The sequence below is a fragment of the Diplotaxodon limnothrissa genome, linkage group LG19 (genome assembly GCF_057381915.1).
Source record: "Diplotaxodon limnothrissa isolate DT_005_m linkage group LG19, D_limnothrissa_male_GT1.1, whole genome shotgun sequence".
NCBI lineage: Eukaryota > Metazoa > Chordata > Actinopteri > Cichliformes > Cichlidae > Diplotaxodon > Diplotaxodon limnothrissa.
The window spans coordinates 34281168-34305699 of record NC_140614.1 but is presented as its reverse complement, the minus strand read 5'-3'; the positions used below and the strand labels follow the sequence as shown (position 1 = coordinate 34305699).

General features: G+C 43.8%; 1 long non-coding RNA gene across 1 annotated transcript; it reads left to right on the top strand.

Annotated features, from left to right (window-relative positions):
• Positions 1-3927: 3927 nt before the first annotated feature.
• LOC146612670 (uncharacterized) lies at positions 3928-4469 on the top strand. Its single transcript, XR_014904932.1, has 3 exons — positions 3928-4025; positions 4135-4303; positions 4414-4469. It is a non-coding gene; the product is annotated as an uncharacterized LOC146612670 (long non-coding RNA).
• Positions 4470-24532: the final 20063 nt, after the last annotated feature.

The following is a 24532-nucleotide window of genomic DNA, read 5'->3' as shown; positions in this document are numbered from 1 at the left end:
TCCCGTCCTTTGTACTGTATTTTTCTTTTATGGCACCCCCTTCCTGTAAATCCTTTCCTTTTGTACTCTGTTCTTTTTCTGACCTTTCTTGTCTTTTTTCTCTTAATTTAGGTTCTTAGGGCTCCCTTAAGGTTAGGGCTAGAAGGGGAAGGGGAGGGGGGCAAAGGGGTTAGGGTTAGGAAAAGGTAGTGGGTGGGGGGCTCCCCATAGTTAGGGAGAGAGGCAATGGGCAGGGGCACCACCAATCCCATGAGGCACTGGCTGGTAAGGTGTTAGGAAATGAGCAGGCCCGGCTATGCCGGAACCTGAGTGCACGGGCCATCATTGGGACTGGTGTTGGTGCCCCCTGTTCAAAAAATTACCCTTAAGCGGGTGTAGTGCACTGGGGTTGGGCCATTCGCGACGTTTCGGCTTAATTTAGCCTTCTTCAGGCTGGCCCACCCGCTCTTGTGTTCAATTTCGCCACTCTGGGCCTTTTATACTCCTGTTTTTCATTTCTGTTTTTCTTAACTTTGTCTGTTTCTTAGTTTTTACTTGTTCTCAGTTTTTTCTGCTTTAGCTCTCCCTTTTTCTGTTGTTCTTTGTTCTTTCTGTTTTTCTTTACCTTTCTCTTTGTATTTCTGTTTTTCTTTATACTTGTTCTTTATTCTTTGTTTTTCTTTACCTTTCTCTTTGTATTTCTGTTTTTCTTTATACTTGTTCTTTATTCTTTGTTTTTCTTTACCTTTCTCTTTGTATTTCTCTTTGTCTTTCTCTTTTTATCTCTGTTGTTCTTTTTTCCTTTCTGTTGTTCTTTATTATTTCTCTTTATTCCTCTTGTGTTCTTTTCTTTATTCTTTCTTATATTTCTTTAAATGGCACCCCCTTCTCATTAGACATCCCGTCCTTTGTACTGTATTTTTCTTTTATGGCACCCCCTTCCTGTAAATCCTTTCCTTTTGTACTCTGTTCTTTTTCTGACCTTTCTTGTCTTTTTTCTCTTAATTTAGGTTCTTAGGGCTCCCTTAAGGTTAGGGCTAGAAGGGGAAGGGGAGGGGGGCAAAGGGGTTAGGGTTAGGAAAAGGTAGTGGGTGGGGGGCTCCCCATAGTTAGGGAGAGAGGCAATGGGCAGGGGCACCACCAATCCCATGAGGCACTGGCTGGTAAGGTGTTAGGAAATGAGCAGGCCCGGCTATGCCGGAACCTGAGTGCACGGGCCATCATTGGGACTGGTGTTGGTGCCCCCTGTTCAAAAAATTACCCTTAAGCGGGTGTAGTGCACTGGGGTTGGGCCATTCGCGACGTTTCGGCTTAATTTAGCCTTCTTCAGGCTGGCCCACCCGCTCTTGTGTTCAATTTCGCCACTCTGGGCCTTTTATACTCCTGTTTTTCATTTCTGTTTTTCTTAACTTTGTCTGTTTCTTAGTTTTTACTTGTTCTCAGTTTTTTCTGCTTTAGCTCTCCCTTTTTCTGTTGTTCTTTGTTCTTTCTGTTTTTCTTTACCTTTCTCTTTGTATTTCTGTTTTTCTTTATACTTGTTCTTTATTCTTTGTTTTTCTTTACCTTTCTCTTTGTATTTCTGTTTTTCTTTATACTTGTTCTTTATTCTTTGTTTTTCTTTACCTTTCTCTTTGTATTTCTCTTTGTCTTTCTCTTTTTATCTCTGTTGTTCTTTTTTCCTTTCTGTTGTTCTTTATTATTTCTCTTTATTCCTCTTGTGTTCTTTTCTTTATTCTTTCTTATATTTCTTTAAATGGCACCCCCTTCTCATTAGACATCCCGTCCTTTGTACTGTATTTTTCTTTTATGGCACCCCCTTCCTGTAAATCCTTTCCTTTTGTACTCTGTTCTTTTTCTGACCTTTCTTGTCTTTTTTCTCTTAATTTAGGTTCTTAGGGCTCCCTTAAGGTTAGGGCTAGAAGGGGAAGGGGAGGGGGGCAAAGGGGTTAGGGTTAGGAAAAGGTAGTGGGTGGGGGGCTCCCCATAGTTAGGGAGAGAGGCAATGGGCAGGGGCACCACCAATCCCATGAGGCACTGGCTGGTAAGGTGTTAGGAAATGAGCAGGCCCGGCTATGCCGGAACCTGAGTGCACGGGCCATCATTGGGACTGGTGTTGGTGCCCCCTGTTCAAAAAATTACCCTTAAGCGGGTGTAGTGCACTGGGGTTGGGCCATTCGCGACGTTTCGGCTTAATTTAGCCTTCTTCAGGCTGGCCCACCCGCTCTTGTGTTCAATTTCGCCACTCTGGGCCTTTTATACTCCTGTTTTTCATTTCTGTTTTTCTTAACTTTGTCTGTTTCTTAGTTTTTACTTGTTCTCAGTTTTTTCTGCTTTAGCTCTCCCTTTTTCTGTTGTTCTTTGTTCTTTCTGTTTTTCTTTACCTTTCTCTTTGTATTTCTGTTTTTCTTTATACTTGTTCTTTATTCTTTGTTTTTCTTTACCTTTCTCTTTGTATTTCTGTTTTTCTTTATACTTGTTCTTTATTCTTTGTTTTTCTTTACCTTTCTCTTTGTATTTCTCTTTGTCTTTCTCTTTTTATCTCTGTTGTTCTTTTTTCCTTTCTGTTGTTCTTTATTATTTCTCTTTATTCCTCTTGTGTTCTTTTCTTTATTCTTTCTTATATTTCTTTAAATGGCACCCCCTTCTCATTAGACATCCCGTCCTTTGTACTGTATTTTTCTTTTATGGCACCCCCTTCCTGTAAATCCTTTCCTTTTGTACTCTGTTCTTTTTCTGACCTTTCTTGTCTTTTTTCTCTTAATTTAGGTTCTTAGGGCTCCCTTAAGGTTAGGGCTAGAAGGGGAAGGGGAGGGGGGCAAAGGGGTTAGGGTTAGGAAAAGGTAGTGGGTGGGGGGCTCCCCATAGTTAGGGAGAGAGGCAATGGGCAGGGGCACCACCAATCCCATGAGGCACTGGCTGGTAAGGTGTTAGGAAATGAGCAGGCCCGGCTATGCCGGAACCTGAGTGCACGGGCCATCATTGGGACTGGTGTTGGTGCCCCCTGTTCAAAAAATTACCCTTAAGCGGGTGTAGTGCACTGGGGTTGGGCCATTCGCGACGTTTCGGCTTAATTTAGCCTTCTTCAGGCTGGCCCACCCGCTCTTGTGTTCAATTTCGCCACTCTGGGCCTTTTATACTCCTGTTTTTCATTTCTGTTTTTCTTAACTTTGTCTGTTTCTTAGTTTTTACTTGTTCTCAGTTTTTTCTGCTTTAGCTCTCCCTTTTTCTGTTGTTCTTTGTTCTTTCTGTTTTTCTTTACCTTTCTCTTTGTATTTCTGTTAGGGTTAGGGGGTTAGGGGGGTTAGGGTTAGGGGGTAGGGTTAGGGTAGGGTTAGGGTTAGGGGGGTTAGGGTTAGGGTTAGGGTTAGGGGTTAGGGTTAGGGTTAGGGGGGAACAAATTTGGGAGTCCGGTCCCCGAAGGGGGCCGGGCTCCAATGCACAGACCACACCTGTTCTCCTCTCAGACGTTCAGGAGCCCCCAAAGTACACTTCAAATGGAGTTTAAGGTGAGTTTGTGTGAAAAAGGTTTAAGGTGGTATGGACCCCACTGAGGTTAAGTTAAGGGCCGAAATTGTCCCTTATGTTGGGCCCACTGAGGTTAGGATTAGGGCCTGTTTTAGGGGTAAGGGGAATAGCCAATAAGCTAATTGGATGGTTAGGTTTAGGTCTGGGGTTGACTTTTGCATAGGGGTAAATACGGTTAGGTTTAGGGCCAAATTTACCTCCTGCATGGGGTCCACTGAGGTTAGGTTAAGGGCCGGTTTCAGGGGTGGGGTTCTCCTCCACTGTCCTACACAGAAAACTGAAACATATCTCCTCAAGCACAAAAATGTAAACATGAGAGCAACAATAACAACTATACACAATGTCTTGGGTTTGGTTCACCTAAATCCCTTTTCATTGAGGCCTCTTGGGTGAACCGTGTCTAATTTGGCTATCCAGGTCTTTTCAGCTCTCCTCCTCAGCTGTGGTGTCCACCTCGGATTGAGCTGGATTACAGTTGCTGTAACAGAGTCCCAGCCATGTGACAAAAAGTGTTTTACCAGGTATGTGTGAGTGTTCTTTTTATGTAGAATGTTATACCTGTGCTGAGTGAATCTAGTTAAGAGTGTGTTTCCCGTTTCACCCACATATTGGATTCCACATTTCTTACAGCTGATCAAGTACACACAATTTTTGGACCTTGGGGTACCTTTGCACAAAGACAGAAAAACATTTCCATTAAAACGACTGCGCAACCATTTACGGTGCTGGAAAAATTGCCCCTGGTCTCTGCGTCTAGGCTCAGAGAGAGGCGGAACTTTTGCTTTAATCAGGAGATCATGTAAGTTTTTATTTCTCCTGAAGGCTGCAATTACCTTATGATCCTGTAGCAATTGTGTATCCTGAGCAAATTTCTGGAAATTGTTCTTGATGACTCTGACCATTTTGCAGGTGGAGGGGGCATATGTGACAATCAGTGGGAGGAGAGGAGAGACATCAATGGGTTTAATTTGCAGGTAAGAGTTGAAGCACTGTCTTAAGAAGGAGCGAGAATACCCCCTAGTGGAGAGTGCTGAGAATAGGATTTTGACTGCTTTATCAAAATCAGTCCGCTGCGTGCAGATTCGGTGGAATCTGAGCAATTGGGACTTGATTATGCCAGCAAATGTGTGTTTAGGATGCAGGCTCGTTTTGAACAGAAGGGCATGTGTGTCTGTGGGCTTGAAAAAAACTTTTATATCCAATTTCTGGTCATTAAGGAAATTGGGGCCCTTGAATGTGGTTGTATCTAAAAAGTCAATTGAGGTTTTGTTGATGGTTGATTTTAGTTTAATGGAAGCATTGTGGTCATTAAGAGTCCTCAAAAACACTTCAAAATCCTGCTCTGAATGTTGCCAAATACCCCAGATGTCATCTAAGAATCGGTAATAGTGCAGTGGTTTTTTCACACACTTATTAAGGGCCAAGGTTTCCCACTCTGCCATAAAAATGTTGGCATACGCCGGTGCAAACTTTTTCCCCATGGCAGTCCCCTTTATCTGCAAATAGAAGTCTCCGTTAAACTCAAAATCATTCCTCATCAGATTGATTTCCAATAGCTGTAACAGTTCTTTATCTGGTCTCTTCTTATTTGGATATTTTTGGAAAATTCTCCTAATGGAGTTGATTCCCTCCCCGATGTCTATGTTTGTATAAAGACTATCAATATCCATGGAGAACAGAAAAGAGTCAACGGGCACCTCTATTTGTTTGACTTTCTCAACAAAGTCATACGTGTCCTTTATATAGCTTGCGTGTCTTATGGACAAGGGATTCAGAAAATGGTCCAAGTATTCGGCTGTGTAATATGTCTCACTGTCACAGTCCGAGACAATAGGTCTACCTGGAGGGACCTGGAAAGGAATACTCCACTTAGTGGGCTCCTTATGGATTTTTGGAAGCATGTAAAAGAGTCTTCCCCGTGGTTCAGAGGACCCGAGTAAATAGTTCCTTTGCTTAATGTTGATGAATTTCTTTTGATGTAGATTATTAATAATTTTCTCCACTATTGGCATTGTTTCTAAATAGATGGGTTTTTTTAATTTCTTATAATATGTTTTATCATTAAGTTGCCTGTAGCCCTCCTCCAGATATTGTTCTCTGTCGAGAATAACCACAGCACTACCTTTGTCTGCCGGTTTTATGATGATTTGTTTGTTCGTTTTCAATTCCGTTAGCGCTTTTGTTTCCTCTGATGTTAAATTGGGTTTAATGCGGTCTATACGGAATTGGTTCTGGAAGTATTCGTGGTCCGCTTTCACCAAGGTCAGTACCTGTGGTGGAAGCTGACCAATGGGCGGAGACCAGTCCGATTTTGGAGTGAAAGGCCGTGGTTCCGAATTGGTCTTATCTCTATAAAATATGGCCAATTTGACCCGTCTGTGATACTGTTGGATGTCATATTTACACTGTAGTCGTAAATTTCTATTGTAGCCTTTCGTCGGTATAAAGGTAAGGCCTCTATTTAACAGGGTCCTCTGAGCAGTGGTAGGTTGAAATGTTTTAGACAAGTTCATCACACCATCAATTACATTCTTTTCATCATCACTCACCCCCCCCCAATGTACAGGGCTTATGGGGATTGTCCGTTTAGGTACATCTCCCAGTGTTGTAGCATGGCTTCAGATGTACCACGTGACCAATGAATGTCGTCACCTTCTGTGGTGAAAATGTCTGGAGTGAGAGCTGGGATGTGGTTCTTTAAGCCTGTAATGAAAGCATTCAGGTGGAGTAACGTGTCTTGTTCTACCTGAGGAAGGGCAGAAGAAAAGTTAATTTCAGGCACAAAAATGTCAGCTTCAGGGAACTTTTCTCGAGCTGCTCTCAGTGCCCTTTTCAGCTCCAGTATTGGCACAGTTTTGTCTCTTTGTGATCTATTGTTAATTCCAAAGGACAGGACCAGTGTTGTCACTGATGTGTCAGTGGTGGCTCTCTCCAGCAGATTCTCAGCATGCCACCATTTGGCTCCCGGGAAGCTGTCGATCTGCAGGCTGTCATCTGCAAAGGGAGGAAGTCTGCTGACGTTGGAATCGCCGACGATGATCCAAGGCTCCTTGATGTGTAGATGCCAGTCTTTCAGTTTCTTGCGGGTGTTGGGATGTCTTGTTGGGGTCCGCACCTGCTGTTCTGATGAGGCTGGTGAAGGAGGAGAAGACGATGGAGACGGTTCCTCTGTTATTCTCATTTGGAGTTGAGTCTGTACGCAGGAGTTTAGTCTGTCTACGTCGCTGCGACGTGGGCCCAGGTGAGTCACTCGTTGTGGTTAGGGTTAGGGTTAGGGTTAGGGGTTAGGGTTAGGGGTTAGGGTTAGGGTTAGGGGTTAGGGTTAGGATGAGTGTTTGGGCCCCTCCTCCAATTGGAGGCGGGCGGTGCACGGGCCATCCCTCGGTAAGGGGCCTGGACCTTGGATTGTCCACGGCGTCCGCCATGGCGCACCAGGGTCCAGTCAGAAGTCCATCCAACCATGGTGAGTTGGATGGAGGCGAGTGTTTTTGTTAATTGGTTTTTCTACCAAATTTTAAATTAAATTTTTAAAGTAAATTTTTAAAGCTTTAACTTAAATATGTAATTTTTAACTTAAATTTTTAAAGAAATAAAATTAAAAAATGAATTGGTTTTGAAAAAAACCTTTTAGTTATTAAAGAAAAAAGAAATCAAATTACAATAGGCCAAATGAATATGAATTTGTGTGCCTATGTGGCAACGTTTCGACCTGTGAAGGTCTTCTTCAGGCCAGGCACACAGAAAAACAAATGAAAAACAGGCTTGCTCTCAGAGGTCTGCTCTGTCCGATGGCTTGGAATGAAATGAGCAGCGAGTGCCTTCCCCTTCTATTTATACCCTCCCACTTTTTTTCAGTTCGAATTTAGTTTTAGAAAGCCAAATTAGTGTTTTTACCTTTTCGCTTTTAATTTTTCGAATAGAATTTTTACAAATGTAGTTTTTAATCACTCCTCACTGGCAAAAACATATTTTTAGAAAGATTTTAACTTTTTTAACCATGTAAATAATTTATAATCGTAGAAACAATTTTTTAACCACATTTAACCATGTCTACTGTATTTTTTTATTATTGTGTATGTAGTATTTTGTTGTAAGTCATGAATTGAGTGTTTTTAATTAATTGTAAGTAATTTTTATCCAGTAATTAGGGTTAGGGCCAAATCAAAAAATATTTAATTATGAATTATGAACCCAATTAATTAGGGTTAAGGCCAGAACATCAAGTGGTTAGGGTTTGTCACGTGGGTTGGGGCTAAAGTAAGGAATAGGGTTGGGGCCAGATTAAGGTTAATTAGGTTAGGGTTAGGGCCAGATTAATGGAGTGGTTAGGGTTAGGGCCAGAATATGGGTTGGGGCTCATTTTTTAAGGGTTTCGGTTAATTAGGTTAGGGTTAGGGCCAGGGGTTAGGGGGGGGGGTTAGGGGGGTTAGGGGTTAGGGGGTTAGGGTTAGGGGTTAGGGTTAGGGTTAGGGGGGGGTTAGGGGGTTAGGGTTAGGGTTAGGGTTAGGGGGGTTAGGGGTTAGGGTTAGGGAATGAAGACTGACTCCTCCCCCCTCTTTCGAAGGCAGGAGGACGTGCACGGTCCATCCCCCAGGTGACCCGTTGCTGCTGGAAGTTGGACCGCCCAGGACGCCCCTGGCGCCTCCTGCGACGGACCACCGTCCACCCATCCTCATCATCAAAAAAAGCCATCGAGCCCGATGGGCTTTTTAATGTCTTGTTGTTCTTGGTAACTTATGAAATGTGTTGATTTTTATTATTGTGGTATCGCCTTTGTTATATAGTAATAATGTCGCCTTTGGTATCTATGTAATCAAAAAGTAAGAATGGTAATGAAGGAAATAAATTAAAATGAAATAAAATTTTTTTAGTTCTTTTGATACGTATTAGTTTTGTAGTTATGAATTAAAAATAAAGTGAATCAAATTAAACTAAATAAAAGCAAATTGCAATATGTGCCGCCGCGACGTTTCGGCCCTGAAAAGGGCCTTCTTCAGGCTATGGCACAAAAAACAAGCAAAACAAACTTCTGTGTGTTTGTCTAGTCTCTGTGATGTTGCTCCTTCTGTGTCTCAAGGCGAAATGCCCTTTCTGTGTGTAGCAGCTCCTTTTATACCCTCTGCTCCAGTTAGATTTTTCATTCGTCTTTTTTATCCCAATTGCCGTTTTATTTAAATAGCCCTTTCCCATTAGTTTTTAAAATTGCTTACTCCATGAATTATGATAATTCCCAGCATGTACTTAATTAATGTAGGCCCAAATCATTTTTAAACCCAATATTAAAAGTCCAATTTAACATGAAATGTCTAATAATAATTTTTAATCCCAAAATTTATGTCAAATGTTATTACATATGAATTTTTTACTTGTAAATTTTTAGACCCCCAAATTCTGCATGCCCCTTGCACGTGAACTACAAATATGAAATTTTAAATCCAATAATACCCTAAATTATTCAAATTATCAAAATTAAATTATGAAGGGTTGCAATAGGGTAGGGGGGATATGGTTAGGGTTCGGGCTGGGTGTGGGGGGTGTGGTTAGGGTTAGGGCCAGATATAAGGGTGGGGTTAAGGTTAGGGCCAGTTGTCAGGGTTAGGGTTAGGGTTAGGGTTAGGGTTAGGGGTTAGGGTTAGGGTTAGGATGGGGAAGATAATCCCTTCTCCGAAAGGAAAAGGAGCGTGCACGGTCCATCCCTCCCTGCGGCCCTCCGTACCCGTCCCAGAAGACTTGGCGGTCACGTTGGCGGCGGCGGCCATAGCGTACCACCGTCCAGCCACCGTCCATGGCGTCCAGAATATTTTTTTGTCTTTTTTTCTTTTTTCTTTTTTCCAAAAAAAATTAAATGTGCTTCAAAAAATATTTATTTAATTTTAATGCGAACAAAAAACGCTTTCCAAAATGTGGAAAGGAAAAAGTCACGTAAAAAAATAAACAACAAAAGAAGGTGTGCCAAAAAAAACTGTTTATTCAAAAATAAACACAAAAAACACAACGTTTCGACCGTACACGGTCTTCTTCAGGTGTGGCACACAGAAAACTGTAAGCTAGGTTAGCTGGCAACAGTTGGACTGGCAGAGATGTGCTCTCATCGAGTGCCGAGTGGAAAATGAGCTCCTGTGTGAGCTCCGCCTTTTATATTCTCCCCTCGGCTGTGTAAAATCCCATTCGTCTTTTTTAACTTTGGTTCGGTAAAAATGAATTTGGTCTTTATTTTTTAATCTACATTACATTTTAACTGTTTTTTAGCCAAAAATAACATATTTGCACTCCATGAAATTACTGTTAATGAATTTTAAAGCCAAATTAATTTAATCACTGTTTTTATTCCCAATTTGTTTTTTAATCCATTTTTAACTGTAAATAGTCTTGCAAACCCTATGAATTGTGCTGATAAATTTATGAACCCTGGTTTTTAGAATTTTTAAGCCAATTTTCCAATTTCTCACTAATTTAATTCCCCCTTTATTAAATAATATATACCGAGGGTCAGGAGGTGGGGATAAAGTGGTTAGGGTTAGGGCTAACATACAGGGCTGGGGTTAGGGTTAGGATAAGACAAAGGACTGGGGTTAGACTAACATAGGGCTTACATTGAGGTTAGGGTTAGGGTTAGGATGAGGAAAATAATCCCTTCTCCGAAAGGAAAAGGAGCGTGCACGGTCCATCCCTCCCTGCGGCCCTCCGTACCCGTCCCAGAAGACTTGGCGGTCACGTTGGCGGCGGCGGCCATAGCGCACCACCGTCCAGCCATCGTCCATGGCGTCCAGAATTTTTTTGTCTTTTTTCTTTTTTCCAAAAAAAATTAAATGTGCTTCAAAAAATATTTATTTAATCTTAATGTGAACAAAAAACGCTTTCCAAAATGTGGAAAGGAAAAAATCACGTAAAAACAGTAAACAACAAAAGAAGGTGTGCCAAAAAAAACTGTTTAATCAAAAATAAACACAAAAAACACAACGTTTCGACCGTACACGGTCTTCTTCAGGTGTGGCACACAGAAAACTGTAAGCTAGGTTAGCTGGCAACAGTTGGACTGGCAGAGATGTGCTCCCATCGAGTGCCGAGTGGAAAATGAGCTCCTGTGTGAGCTCCGCCTTTTATATTCTCCCCTCGGCTGTGTAAAATCCCATTCGTCTTTTTTAACTTTGGTTCGGTAAAAATGAATTTGGTCTTTATTTTTTAATCTACATTACATTTTAACTGTTTTTTAGCCAAAAATAACCTATTTGCACTCCATGAAATTACTGTTAATGAATTTTAAAGCCAAATTAATTTAATCACTGTTTTTATTCCCAATTTGTTTTTTAATCCATTTTTAACTGTAAATAGTCTTGCAAACCCTATGAATTGTGCTAATAAATTATATGAACCCTGGTTTTTAGAATTTTTAAGCCAATTTTCCAATTCCTCACTAATTAAGTCCCCCTTTATTAAATAACATATACCGAGGGCCAGGAGGTGGGGATAAAGTGGTTAGGGTTAGGGCTAACATACAGGGCTGGGGTTAGGGTTAGGATAAGACAAAGGACTGGGGTTAGACTGACATAGGGCTCACAGTGAGGTTAGGTTTAGGGATGGGGCTTGGGTTGGGGCTAGGGTAGTGTAAAACAGTGGAGAACAAAAACAGGGGGGGTGGGTTTTGGGGTCAAAACTAAATCGGGTTTAAATTAACATACTGAGACCAATAGGGTTAAAGAGGTTGAGGTTAGGGTGGGATTAAGGTTTGGAAATTAACCAAAACCTTCCCCAATAAAAGTCTAATTCCATTTTATGTTAAGTCCCAATGGTTCTTTAGTTCCCAATGCATAAATCCAATATCTCTCCCTCTTTTTTCGTTCCCAATCTGTCCAATCCATGCCTTGTTGTAGTCCAGCCATTCTCAGCGAATCCCAGCCATGTTTAAGAAAATGTACAACTAAAGGTGCATCAGGTTCCTTCTTTTTCCTGATGTTATACACATGTTGGTACAATCTACTGTACAAATCATTTCTAGTTTCACCCACGTACTTCATACCACACTTTGAGCAAAAAATAACATAAACACAATTCTTTGTTTGTGGGCTGAAACTTTGCGTAACTGAAATAATAGTCCTGTCCTTGACATTCCTAACAAACTCCAGCTTCGTAAACAGGGCCTCCAAGTACCTCGGTTTGCTCGAGTCGAGCCGTGGAAGTCTGGCCCTTACAAGCAGGTCAGCTAAGTTCTTGTTCCTCCGAAAGGCCGAAATGACCCTTGAATTTGGGATAAGAGCTGCCTGACCTATGACCTCATCAAAATGAGTCTTCATGTGTCTGTTAAAATACCTGCTATTGGAGGAAAATGTGCTAATGAGCGGGAGTAAGTCCCCCTTGACCTTCTCCCTGTCCTCCTGAAAGGTCTTAAGACATTTCTTTAAAAAAGGTCGAGAATATCCCCTTTCACGCAATGCCTTAAATAAGGTGATTACTGCCTTTCTAAAGTCCGTCGGTTGGGTACAAATCCGCCGAAATCTGAGAAGCTGGGACTTAACGATACCACGGAAAGTGTGTTTTGGGTGGAAACTAAATTTGTGTAACAGGGCGTGCGTGTCTGTACTTTTGAAGAAAACTTTGACATCGAGTTTACGGGTGATGTTAAACGTCGGCCCTTTGAACACCGTGGTGTCCAAAAAGTCTATGGCCTCCCTATTGATTTCAAATTTTAATTGAATTGATGGATCATGGGAATTCAACGTTTGCACAAATTCTGTAAATTCCAATTCAGAGCCGGTCCAAATCCCCCAAATATCATCCAAATACCTCAAATAATGGGCCGGCTTCTTTTTACACTTCGGGAGCACTTCTGCTTCCCAATTGGCCATGAATATATTTGCATACGCCGGTGCAAATTTCTTGCCCATTGCGGTTCCTTTAACTTGCAAATAAAATCGTTCATCAAACATGAAATCATTCTTTGTCAAATTAATTTCTAGCAACTGTAGCAATTCCTGATCAGGCCTTTTAGGATCTGGAAATTTCTGAAAAATATTCCTTACAGTAGCGATTCCCGCCTCAATTGGAATATTAGTGTACAAGTTTTCTACGTCCATGGAGAAAAAATAAAAGTCCTCAGCTATTTTTAAGTTTTTAACTATGTCAATGAAATGATATGTGTCCTTCACATATGCAGGATGCTTTACAGATAATGGATTCAAATAAAAATCCAGAAATTCCGCTGTACGATAAGTCTCGCTCTCGCAATCCGAAACAATGGGCCTCCCCGGGGGGATCTCGTACGGGATGGTCCATTTGTCTGGAGCCTTGTGTATTTTCGGCAATATGTAAAACCGCCTCTCTCTAGGCTGCGAACTGCCCAATAGGTATTTATACTGCTTAGAATTAATGAATTTTTTGTCCTTTAATGATTTAAGTATGTTTTTAACAATAGGGATTGTATCCAAATACAATGGTTTGTCCAATTTCCTGTAATATGTGGTGTCCTGTAATTGTCGTTGTACTTCAAACGTGTATTGTTCTCGACTTAAAATTACAACCGCCGAGCCTTTATCGGCTGGCTTTATTACTATATGTTTAGCGTTTTTTAGCTCTCGCAGAGCTCTGACTTCTGCCAATGAAATGTTCTGTTTTTCTCTAATTGGTTTATAACACCTTTTAAACTTTTCCAAATCCCTATGAATTAAAGTTTCCACCTCTGGTGGAAGCTCCTGCACCGGCGGTGACCAATCCGACGGCCCCGTGAAAGGCATTTTATCCCTCCTTTTTGAGTTTCTAAAATACGTAGCCAACTTAACTTTTCTATGGTAAGCTTGCATATCAAATTCAAACTTAAGCTTTTCATTCTTACCTATATACAATGCTGGGACAAAGAACAGTCCTTTTCTCAACAGTTCCCGTTGTGGCCCCGAGAGTCTAAAGTTCTTTGCCAAGACCACCACGTCCTGACCTTGAAGGCCCAGTCCACTGTCGTCCCCATACTGGTCCAGACTCAGGGGGTGTCGCAGTTTAAAAAGGACGTCCAATGTTGAAACATGGCCTCGCCCGTTTCCGCCGTCCAATGGATGTCATCTTCCTCGGTATGGAACAAGTCCTCGTCCAAGAGGGGAATGTGAACCCTATTCCGGTAGATATAGTCATTCAGGACCTGCAGATTCGACTTGTCTTCAGCTGGCAGGTTCTCCGAGAAATTAATCTGGGGAACCCAAATTTCTGCATATGGGAACCGCGTCCTCGCAGCCCTCACTGCCGCCTGCACATTCTTGATGGTCGTTTCCTTAGGCTTGTTGGCCCTGCTATTGATCCCAAAGGACAAGACCATCTTCTCCACCACCAGACCCTGTGGCGGTACCGTTTTCCTCAACAAGGCTTCTGCGTGGCGGAAGTCCGCCCCTGGAAAACTCTCCACCTGCAAGTTCGTGTTGGAGAAGTCAGGGAATTTGGTGAGGTTCGAATCTCCCAAGAAAATCCATTTGCGATTCGCCACCCAGCTCCAATCAATCATCTTTCTTGTGGTGTTCTGATGACGATTCACCCGGAAACGAGGACCCCTGGAACTCTCGACCTCATCAAACAGGTCCCCTGAAAGATCCATCCACGGCTCCTCACCCTCAGAGCCTTCGTGATGGACCTGGGCTTGAACTTGCACATCCCGTGTTGAAGGCTGGGAAGATTGTCCCCGCTCCTCTGCTGCTTGGGCCTCTCTCTCGGCCTCTGCTTCCGCTCTAGCCCTGGCCTCATCTCGTGCCTCCTCTGCTCGCATCTCATCAAACATGGCCTCCAACTCCAACAGGGAGGCTGTACGTTCCGGAGGAAACACGGGGTCAGCGTCTGACAGGTGGTCCTCCTGCACGTCTTCCAGAAAAAGATCCTCGTCATGAAGAACATCTTCCTCAGGAAGAACCACCCCTTCGGGTCTCCTCGTCCCCCTTTGGACTTCCCTCCGTCCGAGGGGAGATGGCATCCAGTCCGCCATGTTGGGGCTTGACCAGCTAGCCGCTGCATCAGGGACCCGGTCTGTCATGGTGGCCACCGAGGCCTTTGGCGCTACCCGCCGACGAACCTGAGGTGAGTCACCCGCGAGCTTAGTTGAGATGAGAGCCTCAGCGTGGTCAATGATGCTCCGCGTGATCCGTCTTAGGTTCCGCTTGGCCCAGCGGGAGGCCACCTCGAAGGCCTTCTTCCATTCACGAGTGTCCATGCTGGAGAGTTCTTCCAGAAACCTCTCCAAGCATCCTTCATAATGTTCCATCAAAATCTGGAGGGTCATCTGACCCCAATTTCGTGCATTCCCCACGATCATGTCTGCTGTATCCCGCCGTGGGTATGCCGGCTTAATCATCCCAGCTAGGATATCCACCATCTTAACAATCATCCTGGGCTCCGGCCTGCCTGGCTCTGGAGCCACGTTCTGGAGATGGTGCACCATCTTTATGATGCCATGCAGCTTACGAATCAGTCTTCCAAAATCGGGACTTGCCGCTTCTCTTATTACATCATCCTCTCTGGTCCTGGAAGAGCTCCCTCTTCGGGCCGGTTGGAAACGTCCCTGCCGGACCACAGCTGCATACGAGCGGGATGGGACTTGGGGACCAAAGTACCGGGGGACCCGGGGGGGAGGCACTGGCGGGTTAGGATGAGGAAAATAATCCCTTCTCCGAAAGGAAAAGGAGCGTGCACGGTCCATCCCTCCCTGCGGCCCTCCGTACCCGTCCCAGAAGACTTGGCGGTCACGTTGGCGGCGGCGGCCATAGCGCACCACCGTCCAGCCATCGTCCATGGCGTCCAGAATTTTTTTGTCTTTTTTCTTTTTTCCAAAAAAAATTAAATGTGCTTCAAAAAATATTTATTTAATCTTAATGTGAACAAAAAACGCTTTCCAAAATGTGGAAAGGAAAAAATCACGTAAAAACAGTAAACAACAAAAGAAGGTGTGCCAAAAAAAACTGTTTAATCAAAAATAAACACAAAAAACACAACGTTTCGACCGTACACGGTCTTCTTCAGGTGTGGCACACAGAAAACTGTAAGCTAGGTTAGCTGGCAACAGTTGGACTGGCAGAGATGTGCTCCCATCGAGTGCCGAGTGGAAAATGAGCTCCTGTGTGAGCTCCGCCTTTTATATTCTCCCCTCGGCTGTGTAAAATCCCATTCGTCTTTTTTAACTTTGGTTCGGTAAAAATGAATTTGGTCTTTATTTTTTAATCTACATTACATTTTAACTGTTTTTTAGCCAAAAATAACCTATTTGCACTCCATGAAATTACTGTTAATGAATTTTAAAGCCAAATTAATTTAATCACTGTTTTTATTCCCAATTTGTTTTTTAATCCATTTTTAACTGTAAATAGTCTTGCAAACCCTATGAATTGTGCTAATAAATTATATGAACCCTGGTTTTTAGAATTTTTAAGCCAATTTTCCAATTCCTCACTAATTAAGTCCCCCTTTATTAAATAACATATACCGAGGGCCAGGAGGTGGGGATAAAGTGGTTAGGGTTAGGGCTAACATACAGGGCTGGGGTTAGGGTTAGGATAAGACAAAGGACTGGGGTTAGACTGACATAGGGCTCACAGTGAGGTTAGGTTTAGGGATGGGGCTTGGGTTGGGGCTAGGGTAGTGTAAAACAGTGGAGAACAAAAACAGGGGGGGTGGGTTTTGGGGTCAAAACTAAATCGGGTTTAAATTAACATACTGAGACCAATAGGGTTAAAGAGGTTGAGGTTAGGGTGGGATTAAGGTTTGGAAATTAACCAAAACCTTCCCCAATAAAAGTCTAATTCCATTTTATGTTAAGTCCCAATGGTTCTTTAGTTCCCAATGCATAAATCCAATATCTCTCCCTCTTTTTTCGTTCCCAATCTGTCCAATCCATGCCTTGTTGTAGTCCAGCCATTCTCAGCGAATCCCAGCCATGTTTAAGAAAATGTACAACTAAAGGTGCATCAGGTTCCTTCTTTTTCCTGATGTTATACACATGTTGGTACAATCTACTGTACAAATCATTTCTAGTTTCACCCACGTACTTCATACCACACTTTGAGCAAAAAATAACATAAACACAATTCTTTGTTTGTGGGCTGAAACTTTGCGTAACTGAAATAATAGTCCTGTCCTTGACATTCCTAACAAACTCCAGCTTCGTAAACAGGGCCTCCAAGTACCTCGGTTTGCTCGAGTCGAGCCGTGGAAGTCTGGCCCTTACAAGCAGGTCAGCTAAGTTCTTGTTCCTCCGAAAGGCCGAAATGACCCTTGAATTTGGGATAAGAGCTGCCTGACCTATGACCTCATCAAAATGAGTCTTCATGTGTCTGTTAAAATACCTGCTATTGGAGGAAAATGTGCTAATGAGCGGGAGTAAGTCCCCCTTGACCTTCTCCCTGTCCTCCTGAAAGGTCTTAAGACATTTCTTTAAAAAAGGTCGAGAATATCCCCTTTCACGCAATGCCTTAAATAAGGTGATTACTGCCTTTCTAAAGTCCGTCGGTTGGGTACAAATCCGCCGAAATCTGAGAAGCTGGGACTTAACGATACCACGGAAAGTGTGTTTTGGGTGGAAACTAAATTTGTGTAACAGGGCGTGCGTGTCTGTACTTTTGAAGAAAACTTTGACATCGAGTTTACGGGTGATGTTAAACGTCGGCCCTTTGAACACCGTGGTGTCCAAAAAGTCTATGGCCTCCCTATTGATTTCAAATTTTAATTGAATTGATGGATCATGGGAATTCAACGTTTGCACAAATTCTGTAAATTCCAATTCAGAGCCGGTCCAAATCCCCCAAATATCATCCAAATACCTCAAATAATGGGCCGGCTTCTTTTTACACTTCGGGAGCACTTCTGCTTCCCAATTGGCCATGAATATATTTGCATACGCCGGTGCAAATTTCTTGCCCATTGCGGTTCCTTTAACTTGCAAATAAAATCGTTCATCAAACATGAAATCATTCTTTGTCAAATTAATTTCTAGCAACTGTAGCAATTCCTGATCAGGCCTTTTAGGATCTGGAAATTTCTGAAAAATATTCCTTACAGTAGCGATTCCCGCCTCAATTGGAATATTAGTGTACAAGTTTTCTACGTCCATGGAGAAAAAATAAAAGTCCTCAGCTATTTTTAAGTTTTTAACTATGTCAATGAAATGATATGTGTCCTTCACATATGCAGGATGCTTTACAGATAATGGATTCAAATAAAAATCCAGAAATTCCGCTGTACGATAAGTCTCGCTCTCGCAATCCGAAACAATGGGCCTCCCCGGGGGGATCTCGTACGGGATGGTCCATTTGTCTGGAGCCTTGTGTATTTTCGGCAATATGTAAAACCGCCTCTCTCTAGGCTGCGAACTGCCCAATAGGTATTTATACTGCTTAGAATTAATGAATTTTTTGTCCTTTAATGATTTAAGTATGTTTTTAACAATAGGGATTGTATCCAAATACAATGGTTTGTCCAATTTCCTGTAATATGTGGTGTCCTGTAATTGTCGTTGTACTTCAAACGTGTATTGTTCTCGACTTAAAATTACAACCGCCGAGCCTTTATCGGCTGGCTTTATTACTATATGTTTAGCGTTTTTTAGCTCTCGCAGAGCTCTGACTTCTGCCAATGAAATGTTCTGTTTTTCTCTAATTGGTTTATAACACCTTTTAAACTTTTCCAAATCCCTATGAATTAAAGTTTCCACCTCTGGTGGAAGCTCCTGCACCGGCGGTGACCAATCCGACGGCCCCGTGAAAGGCATTTTATCCCTCCTTTTTGAGTTTCTAAAATACGTAGCCAACTTAACTTTTCTATGGTAAGCTTGCATATCAAATTCAAACTTAAGCTTTTCATTCTTACCTATATACAATGCTGGGACAAAGAACAGTCCTTTTCTCAACAGTTCCCGTTGTGGCCCCGAGAGTCTAAAGTTCTTTGCCAAGACCACCACGTCCTGACCTTGAAGGCCCAGTCCACTGTCGTCCCCATACTGGTCCAGACTCAGGGGGTGTCGCAGTTTAAAAAGGACGTCCAATGTTGAAACATGGCCTCGCCCGTTTCCGCCGTCCAATGGATGTCATCTTCCTCGGTATGGAACAAGTCCTCGTCCAAGAGGGGAATGTGAACCCTATTCCGGTAGATATAGTCATTCAGGACCTGCAGATTCGACTTGTCTTCAGCTGGCAGGTTCTCCGAGAAATTAATCTGGGGAACCCAAATTTCTGCATATGGGAACCGCGTCCTCGCAGCCCTCACTGCCGCCTGCACATTCTTGATGGTCGTTTCCTTAGGCTTGTTGGCCCTGCTATTGATCCCAAAGGACAAGACCATCTTCTCCACCACCAGACCCTGTGGCGGTACCGTTTTCCTCAACAAGGCTTCTGCGTGGCGGAAGTCCGCCCCTGGAAAACTCTCCACCTGCAAGTTCGTGTTGGAGAAGTCAGGGAATTTGGTGAGGTTCGAATCTCCCAAGAAAATCCATTTGCGATTCGCCACCCAGCTCCAATCAATCATCTTTCTTGTGGTGTTCTGATGACGATTCACCCGGAAACGAGGACCCCTGGAACTCTCGACCTCATCAAACAGGTCCCCTGAAAGATCCATCCACGGCTCCTCACCCTCAGAGCCTTCGTGATGGACCTGGGCTTGAACTTGCACATCCCGTGTTGAAGGCTGGGAAGATTGTCCCCGCTCCTCTGCTGCTTGGGCCTCTCTCTCGGCCTCTGCTTCCGCTCTAGCCCTGGCCTCATCTCGTGCCTCCTCTGCTCGCATCTCATCAAACATGGCCTCCAACTCCAACAGGGAGGCTGTACGTTCCGGAGGAAACACGGGGTCAGCGTCTGACAGGTGGTCCTCCTGCACGTCTTCCAGAAAAAGATCCTCGTCATGAAGAACATCTTCCTCAGGAAGAACCACCCCTTCGGGTCTCCTCGTCCCCCTTTGGACTTCCCTCCGTCCGAGGGGAGATGGCATCCAGTCCGCCATGTTGGGGCTTGACCAGCTAGCCGCTGCATCAGGGACCCGGTCTGTCATGGTGGCCACCGAGGCCTTTGGCGCTACCCGCCGACGAACCTGAGGTGAGTCACCCGCGAGCTTAGTTGAGATGAGAGCCTCAGCGTGGTCAATGATGCTCCGCGTGATCCGTCTTAGGTTCCGCTTGGCCCAGCGGGAGGCCACCTCGAAGGCCTTCTTCCATTCACGAGTGTCCATGCTGGAGAGTTCTTCCAGAAACCTCTCCAAGCATCCTTCATAATGTTCCATCAAAATCTGGAGGGTCATCTGACCCCAATTTCGTGCATTCCCCACGATCATGTCTGCTGTATCCCGCCGTGGGTATGCCGGCTTAATCATCCCAGCTAGGATATCCACCATCTTAACAATCATCCTGGGCTCCGGCCTGCCTGGCTCTGGAGCCACGTTCTGGAGATGGTGCACCATCTTTATGATGCCATGCAGCTTACGAATCAGTCTTCCAAAATCGGGACTTGCCGCTTCTCTTATTACATCATCCTCTCTGGTCCTGGAAGAGCTCCCTCTTCGGGCCGGTTGGAAACGTCCCTGCCGGACCACAGCTGCATACGAGCGGGATGGGACTTGGGGACCAAAGTACCGGGGGACCCGGGGGGGAGGCACTGGCGGGTTAGGATGAGGAAAATAATCCCTTCTCCGAAAGGAAAAGGAGCGTGCACGGTCCATCCCTCCCTGCGGCCCTCCGTACCCGTCCCAGAAGACTTGGCGGTCACGTTGGCGGCGGCGGCCATAGCGCACCACCGTCCAGCCATCGTCCATGGCGTCCAGAATTTTTTTGTCTTTTTTCTTTTTTCCAAAAAAAATTAAATGTGCTTCAAAAAATATTTATTTAATCTTAATGTGAACAAAAAACGCTTTCCAAAATGTGGAAAGGAAAAAATCACGTAAAAACAGTAAACAACAAAAGAAGGTGTGCCAAAAAAAACTGTTTAATCAAAAATAAACACAAAAAACACAACGTTTCGACCGTACACGGTCTTCTTCAGGTGTGGCACACAGAAAACTGTAAGCTAGGTTAGCTGGCAACAGTTGGACTGGCAGAGATGTGCTCCCATCGAGTGCCGAGTGGAAAATGAGCTCCTGTGTGAGCTCCGCCTTTTATATTCTCCCCTCGGCTGTGTAAAATCCCATTCGTCTTTTTTAACTTTGGTTCGGTAAAAATGAATTTGGTCTTTATTTTTTAATCTACATTACATTTTAACTGTTTTTTAGCCAAAAATAACCTATTTGCACTCCATGAAATTACTGTTAATGAATTTTAAAGCCAAATTAATTTAATCACTGTTTTTATTCCCAATTTGTTTTTTAATCCATTTTTAACTGTAAATAGTCTTGCAAACCCTATGAATTGTGCTAATAAATTATATGAACCCTGGTTTTTAGAATTTTTAAGCCAATTTTCCAATTCCTCACTAATTAAGTCCCCCTTTATTAAATAACATATACCGAGGGCCAGGAGGTGGGGATAAAGTGGTTAGGGTTAGGGCTAACATACAGGGCTGGGGTTAGGGTTAGGATAAGACAAAGGACTGGGGTTAGACTGACATAGGGCTCACAGTGAGGTTAGGTTTAGGGATGGGGCTTGGGTTGGGGCTAGGGTAGTGTAAAACAGTGGAGAACAAAAACAGGGGGGGTGGGTTTTGGGGTCAAAACTAAATCGGGTTTAAATTAACATACTGAGACCAATAGGGTTAAAGAGGTTGAGGTTAGGGTGGGATTAAGGTTTGGAAATTAACCAAAACCTTCCCCAATAAAAGTCTAATTCCATTTTATGTTAAGTCCCAATGGTTCTTTAGTTCCCAATGCATAAATCCAATATCTCTCCCTCTTTTTTCGTTCCCAATCTGTCCAATCCATGCCTTGTTGTAGTCCAGCCATTCTCAGCGAATCCCAGCCATGTTTAAGAAAATGTACAACTAAAGGTGCATCAGGTTCCTTCTTTTTCCTGATGTTATACACATGTTGGTACAATCTACTGTACAAATCATTTCTAGTTTCACCCACGTACTTCATACCACACTTTGAGCAAAAAATAACATAAACACAATTCTTTGTTTGTGGGCTGAAACTTTGCGTAACTGAAATAATAGTCCTGTCCTTGACATTCCTAACAAACTCCAGCTTCGTAAACAGGGCCTCCAAGTACCTCGGTTTGCTCGAGTCGAGCCGTGGAAGTCTGGCCCTTACAAGCAGGTCAGCTAAGTTCTTGTTCCTCCGAAAGGCCGAAATGACCCTTGAATTTGGGATAAGAGCTGCCTGACCTATGACCTCATCAAAATGAGTCTTCATGTGTCTGTTAAAATACCTGCTATTGGAGGAAAATGTGCTAATGAGCGGGAGTAAGTCCCCCTTGACCTTCTCCCTGTCCTCCTGAAAGGTCTTAAGACATTTCTTTAAAAAAGGTCGAGAATATCCCCTTTCACGCAATGCCTTAAATAAGGTGATTACTGCCTTTCTAAAGTCCGTCGGTTGGGTACAAATCCGCCGAAATCTGAGAAGCTGGGACTTAACGATACCACGGAAAGTGTGTTTTGGGTGGAAACTAAATTTGTGTAACAGGGCGTGCGTGTCTGTACTTTTGAAGAAAACTTTGACATCGAGTTTACGGGTGATGTTAAACGTCGGCCCTTTGAACACCGTGGTGTCCAAAAAGTCTATGGCCTCCCTATTGATTTCAAATTTTAATTGAATTGATGGATCATGGGAATTCAACGTTTGCACAAATTCTGTAAATTCCAATTCAGAGCCGGTCCAAATCCCCCAAATATCATCCAAATACCTCAAATAATGGGCCGGCTTCTTTTTACACTTCGGGAGCACTTCTGCTTCCCAATTGGCCATGAATATATTTGCATACGCCGGTGCAAATTTCTTGCCCATTGCGGTTCCTTTAACTTGCAAATAAAATCGTTCATCAAACATGAAATCATTCTTTGTCAAATTAATTTCTAGCAACTGTAGCAATTCCTGATCAGGCCTTTTAGGATCTGGAAATTTCTGAAAAATATTCCTTACAGTAGCGATTCCCGCCTCAATTGGAATATTAGTGTACAAGTTTTCTACGTCCATGGAGAAAAAATAAAAGTCCTCAGCTATTTTTAAGTTTTTAACTATGTCAATGAAATGATATGTGTCCTTCACATATGCAGGATGCTTTACAGATAATGGATTCAAATAAAAATCCAGAAATTCCGCTGTACGATAAGTCTCGCTCTCGCAATCCGAAACAATGGGCCTCCCCGGGGGGATCTCGTACGGGATGGTCCATTTGTCTGGAGCCTTGTGTATTTTCGGCAATATGTAAAACCGCCTCTCTCTAGGCTGCGAACTGCCCAATAGGTATTTATACTGCTTAGAATTAATGAATTTTTTGTCCTTTAATGATTTAAGTATGTTTTTAACAATAGGGATTGTATCCAAATACAATGGTTTGTCCAATTTCCTGTAATATGTGGTGTCCTGTAATTGTCGTTGTACTTCAAACGTGTATTGTTCTCGACTTAAAATTACAACCGCCGAGCCTTTATCGGCTGGCTTTATTACTATATGTTTAGCGTTTTTTAGCTCTCGCAGAGCTCTGACTTCTGCCAATGAAATGTTCTGTTTTTCTCTAATTGGTTTATAACACCTTTTAAACTTTTCCAAATCCCTATGAATTAAAGTTTCCACCTCTGGTGGAAGCTCCTGCACCGGCGGTGACCAATCCGACGGCCCCGTGAAAGGCATTTTATCCCTCCTTTTTGAGTTTCTAAAATACGTAGCCAACTTAACTTTTCTATGGTAAGCTTGCATATCAAATTCAAACTTAAGCTTTTCATTCTTACCTATATACAATGCTGGGACAAAGAACAGTCCTTTTCTCAACAGTTCCCGTTGTGGCCCCGAGAGTCTAAAGTTCTTTGCCAAGACCACCACGTCCTGACCTTGAAGGCCCAGTCCACTGTCGTCCCCATACTGGTCCAGACTCAGGGGGTGTCGCAGTTTAAAAAGGACGTCCAATGTTGAAACATGGCCTCGCCCGTTTCCGCCGTCCAATGGATGTCATCTTCCTCGGTATGGAACAAGTCCTCGTCCAAGAGGGGAATGTGAACCCTATTCCGGTAGATATAGTCATTCAGGACCTGCAGATTCGACTTGTCTTCAGCTGGCAGGTTCTCCGAGAAATTAATCTGGGGAACCCAAATTTCTGCATATGGGAACCGCGTCCTCGCAGCCCTCACTGCCGCCTGCACATTCTTGATGGTCGTTTCCTTAGGCTTGTTGGCCCTGCTATTGATCCCAAAGGACAAGACCATCTTCTCCACCACCAGACCCTGTGGCGGTACCGTTTTCCTCAACAAGGCTTCTGCGTGGCGGAAGTCCGCCCCTGGAAAACTCTCCACCTGCAAGTTCGTGTTGGAGAAGTCAGGGAATTTGGTGAGGTTCGAATCTCCCAAGAAAATCCATTTGCGATTCGCCACCCAGCTCCAATCAATCATCTTTCTTGTGGTGTTCTGATGACGATTCACCCGGAAACGAGGACCCCTGGAACTCTCGACCTCATCAAACAGGTCCCCTGAAAGATCCATCCACGGCTCCTCACCCTCAGAGCCTTCGTGATGGACCTGGGCTTGAACTTGCACATCCCGTGTTGAAGGCTGGGAAGATTGTCCCCGCTCCTCTGCTGCTTGGGCCTCTCTCTCGGCCTCTGCTTCCGCTCTAGCCCTGGCCTCATCTCGTGCCTCCTCTGCTCGCATCTCATCAAACATGGCCTCCAACTCCAACAGGGAGGCTGTACGTTCCGGAGGAAACACGGGGTCAGCGTCTGACAGGTGGTCCTCCTGCACGTCTTCCAGAAAAAGATCCTCGTCATGAAGAACATCTTCCTCAGGAAGAACCACCCCTTCGGGTCTCCTCGTCCCCCTTTGGACTTCCCTCCGTCCGAGGGGAGATGGCATCCAGTCCGCCATGTTGGGGCTTGACCAGCTAGCCGCTGCATCAGGGACCCGGTCTGTCATGGTGGCCACCGAGGCCTTTGGCGCTACCCGCCGACGAACCT